Raw genomic sequence first — 16,792 nt, 5'->3', positions numbered from 1 at the left:
ACATCCCCCGTAGGGGGTGTGCAAGAGGCAGCTGGTTGATGTTTCTCTCTCATCGACGTTTCTAGCTCTCTATCTCTCTCCCTTCCTCTCTGTAAAAAATCAATAAAATATATATTTTTTAAAAGAGATAAATGGATAAAGAAGTGAGATATATATGTGTGTATATAGATATATAGATATACAGATATACAGATATACATAAATAGATATACACACTAGAGGCCCAAATTTCCTGCACGGGGTGGGAGGTGTCCCTCAACCCAGCCTTCAGTCTCTCCAATTTGGGACCCCTCAATGGGATGTCTGACATCCCTCTCACAATCCAGGACTACTGGCTCCCAACTGCTCGCCTGCCTGCCTTCCTGATTGCCCATAACCAATTCTGCTTGCCAGCCTGATCACACCCTAACCACTCTCCTGCCAGCCTGATTGATGCCTAACTGCTCCCCTGCCAGCCTGTTTGCCCCTAACTGCCCTCCAATGCAGGCCAGGTCCCCCCAAACTGCTCTCCCCTGCAGACTTGGGTCCCCCCCAACTGCCCTTCCCTGTAGGCCCGGTCACCCCCAACTTCTCTCCTCTGCTGGACTGGTCACCCCTAACTGCCTTCCCCTGCAGACTTGATTGCCCCCAACTGCCCTCCCTTGCAGGTCTCGTCCCTCTCAACTTCCCTCCCCTGCTGGCCATCTTCTGGTGGTCATCTTGTGTCCACATGGGGGCAGCCATCTTGTGTGTTGGAGTGATGGTCAATCTGCATATTACTCTATTAGAAAGGATAGAGGCCTGGTGAGGGCCAGCTGGTTTGCCCTGAAGGGTGTCCTGGATCAGGGTGGGGGTTCCCTTGGGGAGTTGGGTGGCTGGGTGAGGGGCCTGGGGTGGTTTTCAGGCTAATTATGCCCCCAGCGACCCAAGTAGAGACCCTGGTATCTGGGGTTTATTTATCTTCTATAATTGAAGATTTGTAGCCTGGAGCAGAGCCAAGCCTCCTGTTTGCTCCGTGGCTGAAGCCATTTCTGTTGAAATTTATGTATCTTCGATAATTGAAACTTTGTACACTTGAGTGGGGGCCTGGACCCACCAGGGTATGTAGAAAGCTCGGCTTCCTCCATCACCAGGGAAACCCAACCCTCCCTCCTGCTCTCTGTGGCAGCAGCCATCTTGGTTGGGATTAATTTGCATACTAACTCCTGATTGGCTCGTGGGCGTGGATGGTGGATGTGGATGGTGAATGGTGGATGTAGCAGAATGATGGTTAATTTGCATATTATATAGGAGATATATGTGTGTGTGTGTGTGTGTGTGTGTGTGTGTGACCTCTGTGAAGTCCTCCTCTGCATACACAGCACAGTATGTGGCATTTCAAGAGCACTCTGCTGACACCTGTTATTATAGGACTTGACTTTACACTTGTATGTCCTTCTCTTGCTAGGCCACAAGCTTCTTGAGAGTAAGACCTATGTATACTTGCATTTGCACCTTCAGCATGATGCCTCATTCATATTGAGAATTTGGTATGTGGAATGATTGCACACTGTAAAGAATATTTATAAACATAGTCATGCATGCCACAAAATGAACTGGCTCTCAGAAGGGGAATGAGTTGATCATGTCACTTTCAAGGAGGTAATATAGATTTTAAGAAGTTATATGAAGAAATAGAAGGAAAGTACTTAGAATTCACTGAAAAGAGGGGGGGGAAATGAGGTTATTTCCGGCAGATGGGACAATGCAGCTAATACCTTCACTTAAATAAAGGCAAATAGAAAGATGAAAAGAAGATAAAATTAGGTAGCCTAACAGTAACCCTAAATATAGAAAATAAACTTGATCCTGTCAAATTGAGTGAGTAGTCACTAACTTTCACTGGTCAAACAGGGAAGTTAACCTTGATTCAACTGAACCAGAAAAATCATAAAGGTCAGTCAGTGACTAATATTATAGCAATATAGTCTGGTGATAAGTGAGGCAAGAGTAAACCTTATCTTGAAAAAGTAAACTATAAATACTGTGTGTGTGTGTGTGTGTGTGTGTGTGTGTGTGTGTGTGTATCTGTTCAGGGGAGTGACATCAAGTTAATTTTTATTTTCCCTGAAAAAAGGAAGATTATTAAAACAAACACTGCCATGAAAAATTCCAGGTTTTGGATGGATCTAAGAAAAATGAATCAACTTTTTGCTGTTTTTAGTAGAACTGCACCATAGTTTGGAAATGTGTTTCACCAAACAATGACAGTATATAGAACTTAGATGTCAAAGTAGCTGGAAAGGTTTGGCCTCAACTGCATTCAGGTAGCATTTGAAGAAGCATATGATTGCCTGAAATTGTATGTGGAGAAGAGCAGATAAAGAGAGAAATTTTTGAGATTGGAGGCAAGAAGCTGTTACTTTGGGCAGTCAACTAATCAAGAGGCAAAATTTGCCAGATAATTCTCTACCGTGGATTCTAAAATCCGTACAGATTAGTTAAAAGTGACTAGTATCTAAACTTGAGGTATCTTGAGGCATCATGGAATCAGCAGGTGGAAAAATATAAATAGGAAGAGAATTTTTTTAGAAGGCAGAAATGAGATAAGTGATAAAATGTATAGTTTACAACTACAAAATTGTAAACAGTATTTTCCAGCAGATTTCTTATAGAGGGAAGAAAGGAAATGAAGATAATTTTGGTGGGAGTCAATGAAATAAGCAATGCTTCCTTGAAGACAGGGATGATCTGGCCCCATCTTAATATAGAGGAAATAATAGAATGGAGAATAAAGAATGGCTAAGGAGCCATAGGAATTTTTATCCTAAAACAAAAAGTCACAGGATCCCAAGCAAGGTTTTAAAACCTTAGCACTACTGACATTTGGAATGAAATAATTCTTCGTCATGAGGGACTGTCTTGCACACCGTATGATGTTCAGCATCATTCCCGCCCTCTACTCACTAGATACCAGTAGCACTCTTCCCCATTTCTGACAACCAAACATGACTCCAGACATTATCAAATGTCCCCTAGGACCGTAATCAGCAAACTGCGGCTCAAGAGCAACATGTGGCTTTTTGGCCCCTTGAGTGTGGCTCTTCCACAAAATACCACAGCCTGGGAGAGTGTATTTTGAAGAAGTGGCATTAGAAGTTTAAGTCTAAAAAATTTAGCTCTCAAAAGAAATTTCAATCATTATACTGTTGATATTTGGCTCTGTTGACTAATGAGTTTGCTGACCACTGCCCTAGGAGGTTAAACTGCTTCCCAAAGAGAACCACTGATGTAAGGAAAAGAAGAACATATTTTGAGGTCAGAGGAATACTACGTTCTTCTTTATATGTGTCAAAAACACAAAACTCTTTGGGTTATATGAGGTAAAAAAACTAAAGAAGTCATCAATAACCAGAATCATACTTGGAGATAATATGAATCTGTAAGAATTTTTAAAAACACTTACCTTAATTATCAGTTTTCCCAGTTATTTTACTATGTTTTTATTGGTTTTAGAGAGACAGTAAGAAGGGAGAGGGGGAGAGAGAAACATCGATCAGTTGCCTCTCACACAAGCCCTGACCAGGGATCAAACCTGCAACCTGGGTATGTGCCTTGACTGGGAATGGAACCGGTGACCTTTATGTGCATGGCACAACACTCAATCAACTGAGCCTTACCAGTTAGGGCCTCAGTTATGTTTATATCATTATGTAGCTTAAGATCGCCTTTACCTTATTTCATATTTATTGTACATACTAGGTAGTTCAATGAAAAAAACCAACAGAGAAATTTTAACTCATTAAGATTAGTGATCATAAGTGTGAAATCACTGAATTTCAGGCATATACTGGTGTATTCATGATCTACTTTACTCCACATTTTCTAAAGTTAAAGTCCTTCTTTTCCTTTTGAGAGGGATTGGTGGTTAAGGCTGAGGAACTAGAACTCAAATCACATTAATGCATTTCCATATTACTTGGCATTAAACCTATAGTTTAGGGCTCTATTACTTGTTACACATCAATGCAAAAAGAGTTTGTCACAACACTTTCAGCAGCCTAATTAAAACAAGATAGTGCTTGGCTGAGTATGTCACACTTTTATAGCAGCCAATCTTTAGGCAAAGCAGGCACAGGAAGCAGCAGGAGAAGGTAGGTGGTTCTTGGCACTCCCCTAAACAAGAAATAATGCATATTGTGTACTTGTGTAATGGGAGATCAGCATTAGTTTTTCCAAAGCAGTTTTACTTCACACAAAATTTCACAAACAAACAGAAGGGGAATGGGGAGGGGAAGTGAGAAATTAAAAAATGAAGCAGGCAGTATGGCTTGCAATGTTCAAAAGAGACTCTCTTCTTGGCTAACATAGAAAAAAACAAATAAGAATTGCATGCAATATGCAACAGTAGTAATAGGCCTTGTATTGACCATGAAATTATTTAACAGAGGCCAAACTGTCAGACTGGTATTTTTTTTTAATTATTTTTAAAATATATTTTTATTTATTTCAGAGAGGAAGGGAAAGGAAGAGAGAGATAGAAGCATCCATGATGAGAATCTTTGATCGACTGCTTCCTGCACATCCCATACGAGGAATTGAACCTATAACCCAAGCATGTGCCCTGACCGGAAATTGAACCCCGACCTCCTGGTTCATAGGTCAACGGTCAAGCACTGAGCCACACCGGCTAGGCCAGACTGATATTTTTAAGAATTATGTTCGAGTATCCTTAAAGTCTACAGCCATATCACTTTTATCCTCATGGTCTTTGCTAACAATGGTTACATATCTGACCCACTACTTTCAGGCAATGATTCAAAGAATTTTAACTTTTATCAGTGGCATTAAAATGAATTGTCCTGAACTCTGTCTTCTAAATTATATGTAAGTATACTGCAAAAGCTAGGCCAGGTCAACCATCACCAGTCTAGAGAACCACTAGGTCTTCAGGTCAAATTAAAGTTACTCTGAAGTTTAGGGTCTTAGGTGCTTTAGAAAATCATGGTTTAAAACAAAGGGATTTTATAGTCACACTGGTCTTGAACTCCAAATTCACCACTGTATATCCTCAGGCAAGTAACGTATGTGCTCGGAACCTTTCTCCTTACCTACAAAATGACAGCTGTGAAAATCAAATGAGTTACTATCGATGTATGACAATGATTATCATCATTTCTGAGCATCCTGCACATTCTTGTTGGGATGCCAAAATGGAAAGGCCCTGACAACACTTTTCCCATTTCTCAAGGCTTTGTTTGTAACAAGAAACCCTGGATGGAGTAATGATATCTCCCTTCCCCAGACACAGAGCAGGCTTGTGTCTGATTACTATAAAAGTGATAAATCTGCCAGGCCGGTGTTGCCCAGTGGTTGAGGATGAACCTATGACCCAAGAAGTCATGGTTCAATACCTGGACAGGGCACATGCCCGGGTTGTGGGCTCAATTCCCAGTGGGGGGAGGGGAACATGCAGGAGTCAGCCAATCAATAATTCTCTCTCATCACTGATGTTTCTCTTTCTCACTCTCCCTTCCTCTCTGAAATCAATAAAAATATATATTTTTAAACAAGAGGTAAGTCCTCAAAGCTCAGTGTTCCTCTCCTGTAATGCAACTCACTACCTGTGCAGTGATCCATCTTGATCCATTTCATGGGACTTAAGACCATAGTGCACCAGTTTGTCATAGTGACATTCTGGCTATTGTTTTTGCAAAGAATAATAAACTGTGTTTTGTCTCTGATCCAGGAGTCTTGTGTCTTCTGCAACCATCCAGAAAACAGCAGCAGGTGGGTAAGCAGGATTAAAGCCCAGACTATACATAGTTCTTGACAAATATATGCAAGGCACTACGAATAGCAACCAGTACACATGAGGTTGTTCATTGACAATCGCCTCTGGGCAGGCTTGAGTACTGTACTTGGTCAGTGAATCAAGGCAAACCACCCAGGAATTAGACTGACCTAGGACAGAGTCAGCATTTTCTAGGGTCCTGCATACAAAGCATGGTTAAAACATGGATGTGAACTTTACTGAACTGGGCTAACTTAGACTCCCAAAACAGGACAGCAATGTGAACTAGGATTTTCACCCATTAGCATTCAGCATTAAACAGTTATTTTTCATGTTTGTTAACTTTCCATCTAATTGAAACCCAGATGTCATACATTTATGTTAGGGCAGACTCATTACTGCTCTCAACAACCTTTGATTCCCAGTACATTAGAACTGAATGGAACCTGGAAGACTGTTATTTCAACTCCCTTATTTTACACAGCTGACACCCAGAAAGAAGATAAATGACTTACCTAGAGATACATTTTTAAAGTAGTCACCTTACTCTCTACATAATCTCTTTAAACTGCCAGGAACTAACTCTTAAAAAAAAAGACTTAATAGGATCAGTTAGATATTCTATTTGCCTATTTCAACTTTGTATATAGCATATGAAATATCCTTAGATTCTATAAAATAAAATATGGACTCTTGAAAACATGAAGTAATGGTACTAAGATCAAAATGTAGTTTCTACTCATTTCTGGCAACATGGTTGGTGATGGGTATGGATGGAAGATGCTTTTAAATACATCTCAGTCACATTCAGTAACTGATTTCACATCCAATGGCCATCCTTCTGCATGCTATTTCTGTGGCCAGGCAATAGCATTCACCATTAATAATATTCACTGAAACCAGTAAAAACCACAAGGAATCAGATGATCTTCAGAGTCAGAAACACACAAATGCTAACAATATTTAAAGGGAGGGAGTCCAAAGCAGGAATTTGTAGCATAACATAACTTGATCCACAGTTAGCTATAACAGAGCTGGTAGTAGAGTATGGAAAATCAGGCCTGAGCCCTGCACAATTCTGACTTTAAAGTATAACTAATGCCTCAATTCCATTTTATACAGAGATACAGACAGACAAAAACTTAGTATTTGGCCTCAGACCTACTCAACTTACATAAAATTGAACTGTGTAATGGGAGATCAGCATTAGTTTTTAAATCGAGCCCTTAGCCAAAACCAGTTTGGCTCAGTGGTAGAGCGTCGGTCTGCGGACTGAAAGGTCCCAGGTTCGATTCCAGTCAAGGGCATGTACATTGGTTGCGGGCACATCCCCAGTAGGAGGTGTGCAAGAGGCAGCTGGTCGATGTTTCTCTCTCATCGACATTTCTAGCTCTCTATTCCTCTCTCCACCTCTCTGAAAAAAATCAATAAAATACATTTAAAAAAAAAAAAAAGAAATCAATGGAAAAAATATCTTGAAAAAAAAAATCGAGCCCTTAGATCTCTCAGAAATTCATAAGACCATTTGAAATGGTTTCATGAAGCAAGTATAGGCTTTACTGAGAAAGCCTAAGAATTTAGAGATTTGAGAACATGGGTTGGCCCTGCTTTGATAAAACAAATACATGAAAAGCCAAACCACCAGCATGGATATAATATCCAGGCCATTTTTTTTTTGCATTGTAAAATTATTCTTCCCTTTAATAGCTTGTTTAAAGATCATTAGCTTCTCAACCAAAAGGGAGGAAAAGTGTAAGCTAATGCACTGCCAATGAAAAACAAGCTGTGAGGTCAGCCTAAGAAAGGATTGTTTCTACTCACAAATGTTTTATGTACACACTGACTCTTCTAGAAAACATTGATTTTTGTAATGTACTCAGCTGCAGAGCATATTATTAGAGTAAATGCTTCTGCCAAATTTATTTTAACCCATCTTAACTTGCTATATGTTCTGGCCTTATATCACGGGCAATGCATATGAAAAAAAATTGAAATTATGACAGTAACTTCCCAAAAATGCAGTCTTATCCGCCACAGTCTGTAACCATGTGAAGCACGTGGAACAATAATAAAGAAAATTACTGGGAAGAATGCAGAAAGGGAGGTGCCTTAACTAAGAGGAAGTAATGAACAGAGTGATCCGGTAGCCTATGTCCTCAAGGACACAGGCCTCTATATTTGAGGATTACAATAATTTAAAAACACATGTAGCCAGGTTTATGATAACATGTTCCATAGATATATGCCTTTTTTCCCTCAGAATCCATGACAAATGGAAATACCTATTCTAAATGAGATACTTAAACTCTGTCCTGTGCCTTGCTAAATTCCCCATCAAATTTCAGAAGAAAATCCATTTGGTATAAGTGCAGTAGCTAACCCACTGGCACCTTTCTGTGCATTAGAAAAGGTGGCCCCCTGAAAACAACCTTGTGACTGGGCACATGATTTGGTAACTGCTATGACCTCTAGGGTATCTCACCCTTGAATTGGGTCCCACCATACAGAGTGGCCCTGGTCTCTAGCACACATATACTTTATTAAAGTTCAAAATATAAGTGTAAAGTCTACGTAAAGCCTTACTTTCTATATACAGAATCTTCCTAAACAGCTTCAACAAGCATAAAATCTCAAATGTTTAATAGTATATTATCAGTGATTGATTTCAAAGCACATAAAACACCACCTCCTTAGCTTTCGCTCTCCTAGACAAAACAAAAGGAGGAAAGGCCATCTGTCCAGCTCCAACAATTATCACTCATCTCCTGTTTGGAAGGAAATTACCCATCTGATTGGGTCGGTAAAAGGACAGCCTAGAAATTGCAGAATGGAGATGGATTACTAAAAAGTTGAGAAATTATAAGCCTATCACCTCCCAGCACAATAACAACACTAAATTGCTCTCTGTAAGACAGTGGTTACACAATTTCTTTACTAAATATGTGTGGAGAGTAGACCACTTGCCCAAGTTAATTCTCATACCTACCCACTCCACCCATACACAGCTCTATCACCTCTTAGTGTAACCTGTTTTTCAATTTTAACCTCACAAGTGTTTAAATAAGGAACTTTTAACAATTCAGAGTTCCTCATCCAGATTCAGCAACCTAGAGTGTATTAAAAGAGCTACAAAGACACCTCAAGTACCAAAATGACATTTGTACTGAAATAAAAACTAGAGCTGGTAACATAAACTTAGTTGTGTGTGTGTGTGTGTGTGTGTGTGTGTGTGTGTGTGTGAAACAGCTAGATGAGCCCTTTACCTAGAACTCAAGGACACATTTCCTTCAACATTGATCTACAGCATTTCTCTGGAAGGAAAATTCTTACACATAAACCCCACCCCACTTGACAAACTGCAAATGAAAAATGCATGATTACCCAACCAGTGAGTGGAGGCAGAAGTCTTAATCTGCTCTATATCCTATGGCACATAGCAGCTATTCTAAGGAGAATCTCCACACTTATATAGTCAATGTTTCCAGACACTTCTACAGAATTAAAGATAGAATAGCATTTAATTGGATGTGATACTTTATGTTAGCCCTTTATATAGAATAACTTTGACTATGATTTCGCCATTAACTTAAAACTGTATTTGTTAAAGGAGCTCAGTGACATGTACATTAATTAGGGATATGTTAGATTAAAATCTAATTATTTTTAGGTCATTGGGGATATTTGATTATGAATTGAGTGTTAGATGATGCCAAGGAATATGTTAATTTTTAAAGATGCAACAGTGACATAGTGGTTACATTTTTTTAAGTCAGTAATTTTTAGAGATGCACACTAAGTACCTAGGAGTAAATGGACATAATATCTGGGATCTGCATTAAATACTTTAGCACGAAACAAATAAAGGATGAATGAAGCAAATGTTGAAAATCAAAGTAACTGTGTTTATTCTTGTGTTACTATTAATTATTGTATTATTTTCTATACGTAAAACTGTATATCTACTTTTGCCTCATCCTCTACGTGGGTAATGGATATGTGGTGGTTCATTAGACTATTCTTTTGACTCTATAGTATATTTGAAATTTTCATATTTTATAGACTTAATCAGCCCTTATTACAAAGAAAGTAGAAACTTAATTTTATCTATTACTTTTAAAAAATACATATTTTATTGATTTCAGAGAGGAAGGGAGAGGGAAAGAGAGATAGAAACATCAATGATGAGAGAAAATTATTGATTGACTGCCTCCTTTTACACCCCCTACTGAGGATAGAGCCCAAAACCCTGAAACCCAGGCCATGTGTCCTTGATTGGAATGGAAGTCAGAACCATTCTGTCCGCAGGCCAATGCTCTATCCACTGAACCAAACCGGGTAGGGCCCCTCTTTCACTTTTTGGTGGATAAGGGCAACAAGCAAGTTAAGGACAGATAAAAAAATCCTCATAATTTTGAGATCTTAACCAGAGCTTGTGGATAGCTATCACAGAACAAGAAATAAGATTTTTTTTTTTTTTAAGATTGTGCCCAATGTCTTTTCTCCTTTGGGTGAGCACCAGGATTGCTGGGTGATTGACTCAGTAGCCTTTGGGAAACAATTCAATCCTAATGAAGTTGTGGGTTCTACCCAGCCTGCCTAAATAACCACCTAGAAGCTTGTCCCTTGAAGTAGGCACCACACCTGTCAGAGCTCTAACAGAAGGAGAAACTGGCAGCCAATTTGCTGGTCTGTATTTGGTAGCAAGGTAGCTTACTGTCCCTAAAGCAATACAGAAAATACTTCATTAAGCCAAAACTTGTGCAAATGTTGAGTAAGAATTTTGTTTTCTATACTTCTTTCATGAGAAAGACACCAATACTCTTTTCCCCAGGCTGCTTCACGTAAGCAAGCAAGGATGGGGATTCGGTTGAGTTGTCTGTCCAAGCTATAGCCAGAGTAAACCATTTAGGTTGAAACTGATTCGGCCTGATCAGGTAAATAAGTTTTAAATTAGTACGAGTTGATTTCTTTGTATTGCTTAACATTAGTAATAAATAGCTATGTGAAAATATGTCTGGATCTTCCTTTGCATGCATTTTGGGGGGTAATCTTCCACATGGGTGTTTTCTACAAGATGCCCACTTGGATAGCAAATATATAGTCATAGTTCAAGTCACCTGGCCATCACCTTAGTTTCTTCAGGCTTGAGGCAAAAATAAAGTATCAAACAGCCAAAATCTAACAAAAGGAACTGGTCTCTTCTGCATGGCAGACTGAATATAGGAATAGGAGAAAACTGGGTCTTCAATAACAATCTCTATGGTACTAGAGATAACAAGTAATATTTAGGCAAATGTGCTGATTCATGTAAATTCAAATATATTAATATTATGTATGTACTATTCTCAGAGCATCCTGCTATTTACAGTGTTCTTTGAGACCAAGTTGCAAAATAATATGATTTCACTTCAGTGACATGTTACTACTGAGAGCTAGGTGGATTACAATTATAATTGTTCCAAAAAAGAACAGAGAGAGAGAGAGAGAGAGAGAGAGAGAGAGAGAGAGAGAGAGAGAGAGAGAAAGAGAGAGAGAGAGAGAGAGAGAATAATTTTACTCTTTCAGAGTACCTGAAGCATAATGACTCAGTGTTACTGCTAACTTTGACAATAAAAGTGCTAGCTTTTAAACTTATCTCTAGATCAGACCCCTAACACATCAGTGACTCGGTTTTCTTATTTGTACAACAGCAGCATGATTCCTGACAAGAGAGGTGCCATAAATATATAATTTTTAAATGCTTCTAAATCAAAGAAAAGAGTAACCTGGTTCTTTATTTTAAAAAGTACAGTGGCAAACAAGTTACACTCACATCTTATATTCATTCAATGGAAAAAATTATTAGTAAAAGGACAGATAGAATGCATAATGCTCTAAATGGACAAAATAATTGTGGAGAGAATAAGGAATCAATAAATGTATAACCAACCATATTATGCTACTTTATCCTATACTAGAGGCCCAATGCATGAAAATTCGTGCAATAATAGGCCTTCCTTCCCCCAGCTGCCTGCACTGGCTTTCCTCTGGCACCCAAGACCTGGGCTGCTTCCCTCCTCCAGCCGCCTGCAGGCACCTGGAACCTGGCTGGCTTCCTTCCAGCCCCGACTTCATCAGGAAGGATGTCAGGAATGATGTCCAGAAGATGTCAGGTCTAATTAGCATATTACCCTTTTATTATTATAGATAATAAAAGCCTAATATGCTAAGTGTCCAGTTGGCTTTTCAACCAATCAAAGCATAATATGCTAATGATATGATAAGGCTGCTCAACCACTTCCTATGATGTGCACTGACCACCAGGGGGCAGACAGCCGACCAGTCGCTATGATGTGCACTGAGAAGATGCTTAGACCAGTAGATGAGCTTGCTGCTGGGGTCCGGCTGATAGGGACTAAATGAGACAGGCTGCACATGCCCTGGAGCCCTCCTGCAGTCTCTCCTCAGCTGGCCAACTTCCTGCATCCCTCCTTGGCCATGATCATGCACCAATGGGGTCTCTCGACCTGGCCCGTGCCCTCTCGCAATCAGAGACCCCGTAGGGGATGTTGGAGAGCTGGTTTTGGCCCGATCCCACAGGCCAGACCGAGGGACCCCACTGGTGCATGAATTCGTGTCCTGGGCCTTTAGTATACTAACAATGATAGAACTATCATATTGCATGAAATCCATTGGCCATCCAACCACAATACATTTGACTCAGATAGTATAAGGGGTTAACAATAATGCTCTATATATTTGCATATCAATATACAATTTTCTAATGCTTTCTCAGTCAATTACTCTCTTTTAGCTAAACTACTTTGTGAAGCAAATCAGGCAGACATTATCTCAGGACTGGCAGCTATTAATGAAAAGGTTCAAACTTCTGGGGTTAAATGGCTCATCAGAGATCACAAGCAAATAAAAGACTTGACAAATACTGGAACTCAGGTCATTTGGCCCTCCATTCAGTACTCTTGGCCAATAATATAAAGACTACTAATAACAATAAAATCTTACTTGGATCATCATCCATTTTGGTACTGTTTCTCTGTGTGGAAGTTCAGGCTCTGATATCAGAATAGTCCAAACAAACAAGGGAGTAAGGATGTTCTACCAGCCAAGAAGTTTCTTGAATTTTAAAATTAGAGAAATGACACAAAACAATGTACAGAACAAGTTCACTTGGTGGAGTATGTACACTAAGCTTAAAAAAAAAACTCATAAAAGTAAACACTTATTTTTTAAGCCTCTTTTTAACAATTTACACTCTCAAAATGTCTGGCCTACAGAGAAAGAATTCCCAACAAATAATTTACTGAGTAGTTTTACACCCAAGTGCTGTCCTGCAAAGTTTTTTAAAAAAGGTATACAGCAGGACCCTTGCCAGAAGCACTTTAAAATATTTGCAGATACAAGATCAGCATATAACATTCAGACTCAAAATAGCTAGGAGCTCAAAATAAAGAAAGCATTCAGTAAGGTGAAGTAATCAGTGAGTGTTTAGTGGGAGAATGACAGCATTTTGAGGCAGGATCTGGGCTGTGAACCACAGATGAGATTTCTAAAGGAGGACCAGAATGAGCATTTCAGATGTGTTGAAGAGGTTCAGGCTGGTTGGCAGGACAGGCCATGAAATGACAGGGGCGGGGGAAGTGAGATGCAGAAAAACATGTGGAATAAATGGATGAACTGCGATTGGAATCCAGGTCTCCAACTACAAACGTCCAATTGTTTTACACCATTCTGCTCTTCCTAATTAGTCTTCTGGCCTCCATTTCAGTACTCCTCCAAGAAATTCTCCATTGTAGTGTTTCCTACAGAAACACAGTTCTGATCGAGTCAATCTCCTGTTTAAATCTCTTAAATGACTTGCTATGGCTTTCACACAAAAAAGCTGAACCTCTAACATGACATACAAATATGCATCATGATCTGTACTCTGTCCCTTTTCTAGTAGGCCAACCATGTGTACCCTTTGTTTCAGCCATTAACACCTGCCCACAGTTCCTTTATTGGACATGCTACTGTTTCTCTGTTTGCATATGTTGTTCTTTCAAGTTAAAATGTCTTTCCCTTGCCTTTTTCAATTAATAACCTATTATTCAAGCCTTAGTGCAAATGTCACCTACTATATTAGCCTTTCCTTACCACACTCCAGCATCCATTTAGATTTAGATCACTCCCCATGATGATTTCACATCCTCCTCCTATGCATGTTCCATTCATTCCTTATTACACAGCTCTTTAATCCATTAATTAACTTCTCTGTCTCCGTTCCTCTTCCTCCCCTTATATCACTAGCCCTAAGAATAATGCCTAGCACACCGTATATGCTCAGTAAATGTTTGTTACATAAATCAAATGATAAAATTCAAAATTTATCGATTAAAATCGGACAGAATTTAGCTAATTAAAAACCAATAACCAAGTACTCAGAAAGTTATTTAATAACTACAAAATTAACTTGTTACTTCAGGTTACTAATTTAACTCTACTATCAAAGGAAAAAAAGGCTTCAGGAATCATACAGAAACACAAAGTCAAAACACAAAAACACCACAGAATAATAAGCCACTCTACACTGTGTGTGTATGAGGAGTGTTAATACTACCTTAACACTAGCCTCTCTTAATGGTTAGGTCTCTGCCTTAAACATGTGGGATTCAATCATAACCCTTCTAGAGCTCTAATTCTTGATTTCACAAAATACAGTCCATGGTTGACATCAAGATACTAATTAATCTAAGACTCATGCTATTGGATGAGATGCTACAATCTGGGCCTCACCAGATAGTTACATGAAATACAAAGCTCTACTACTAATGCATTATTCAATATATGATGAATCCCAAATAAGGTTGTCTTCATTAAAAAAGAATCAAAATAAAAGGATCATTATAAGGAGGCACAGAAAAGGGTAAACAGAAGTCTTGACATGACTCTCTAAAAAAATTCTCACTAATACCCATCAGAAGCTGAGGATATAAAGAAAAGTATAGTTCTTCAGTATAGAAAACATGCCTGCCTTCTCCAGTTTTCAGAACAATGAGGAACTAAAATGAAAACAACAGAATCATAATCCTCAAACTTTATGAATCCACTATAGGATAGCCATTGAGTTAATTTTTCTACTTAGTGGAAACTTTCACTTTAGCTAATGCTATATTGACATTGTGTAATTAATTTCTTTTTATCCCCAGGTGAATTATCTTCAATATCAATCAGTCCTGTAGTCAGTGCTATTTCCCAATAACTTCAAGTGGAATCAACTGGCATTTCCTGTTTCCTTCGCCCTTTCTCCCTTTCCCCCTCCCTTTCTCCCTGCCTTTCTCCTTCCCTTTCTCCCTTTCTGCCTCTCCCCTTGCCCCCGCTCTGGTCACCCAATAGTTCTTATTCTTCCACAGGGGACAAATGCCTTTGAGAAACTGATGGGGCCCAGAAAACTGCATGTATCTACCTACCTACACTCAATTTTTTTCAGAAAATTTCAGGAGTTTAAGAACTGCTGTCCCCCACAATCACCTACACTAATAATTTCTATTACCATATGGCTCTCTTTTATAATCCCACATACAGACGAACACATGCACACAATTAAGGACTATTATATTGATTAAAAACATAATACCCAAAATAATAACGCAGTCTAGATAAAGCTTTATCTTACTAGCAATATTTTAAGAATTCCATGTTAACTTTTATCTAAAAGGCCTTTGAAGAAAATCTTGAACACTTCAATAAGACAACTCAAAATAAGGAGTAAGGCATTTATCAAAAGAAGTTTACCAAGTCTTGTTGATTGGTCAACTTGCTTGTCTCAAAATAGTGCTGAAATATCGTCCTAAATTTGCATTTCTGAACTCTGACACATCTGCTCATAAAATCATGTAAGGCCCAAATGTTATATTTGAGAAAAAAAGAAAAATTCCCACTGATATTAACACTTGGATTTAAATACTTGTTCTACTACATCAAGCTATGCTCAACACCAAACAGTGTCAGCTAGGAACGGAAAGTGACACCACCTCATAACTATCTAGTTACCTTGTCGAAGCAAGTAAAACATAAAAGATAACACAGGACAAGTGGCCAAAGAGAAGAGAAGAATATAATCAAGGTGTTATTTACCAACAGGCAGAGATAAGTGCTTACACTTGGGAGCATACTTCCTAAAAGTGAAAGGTTCTTGCTGGTTGCACCAAACTATTCGTGGAAACTATCAAATCACATTTATTTTTGCTTAAACTTTTAATCACTGTTTAAACCACAGTTTTGTGCTGGGTCAAAATTAAAAGGAAATATGACCAATCTTTTTTTTTCTTTTTTTTCTTTCTTTTTTTTTTTTTTTTTTTTTTTTTTTTTTTTTTTTTACCACAAACTGATAAATTTCAAAATCACAACATCAGAATTTTTAAGTACATTAAACTTTGGTGAGACATTCACAAAACTTTTCCAACTTTCATGACTGGTGAGGGTGCCCATTAAGCCCATATAGACAATTTACAAAGACCTTGTGACTCAGCTTCTTCACTTGTAGTTACTGGGGTAACAAGACACATCAAGTAACTAAATTCTCAGTTTGCCTCAAGTTAGGGTGGAATTGATGAGACTTTCAAGTTGTCTTTTTTTTTTTCTACCCAACCGGGTCCTTTCCCACATAATGGAAGGCTGTATATTTTCTGAAACTGTGACACTTTGACCACTGTTTCCCAATGTGAAAGGCAAAGAAGTGGCAAGAGAAGTTATAGCAGGCACACACCAAATTGGCCAGACGCCGTAAGAAAGGCTTCAGTTAAGTCACCCTCTCCTTCCTAATGATAATCAAGTTGCTGGTTAAAACTGAAAACTAGATGAGCAACATGTGGCTCGTGCTTCCGAGCTAGACTAACAACGTTAAGACAGGAATACTGCTGGATTTTGTGCAGGCAAACCGTTTCCCCTCACGCCACCCGAATTAGAAAGTTTACCAAAAAAGAGGAACCCGTTTCACTGATGAGTAGAGGGAACTCTAGTATTTCCCAATGCAATACCGGGCCTATAGATTTCATTCCTCTG

General features: G+C 38.8%; 1 protein-coding gene across 7 annotated transcripts in view; it reads right to left on the bottom strand.

The window, feature by feature from the left end:
* Positions 1-16,792, bottom strand: part of DIAPH2 (diaphanous related formin 2) — a 942,260-nt gene that overhangs the window by 924,247 nt on the left and 1,221 nt on the right. The gene's annotated exons all lie outside the window — the stretch shown is intronic.

Source organism: Pipistrellus hanaki (assembly GCF_964339955.1).
Source record: "Pipistrellus hanaki genome assembly, chromosome: X".
Lineage (NCBI taxonomy): Eukaryota > Metazoa > Chordata > Mammalia > Chiroptera > Vespertilionidae > Pipistrellus > Pipistrellus hanaki.
The sequence above is the reverse complement of the archived record's forward strand: the minus strand, read 5'-3'. Positions and strand labels throughout refer to the sequence as shown.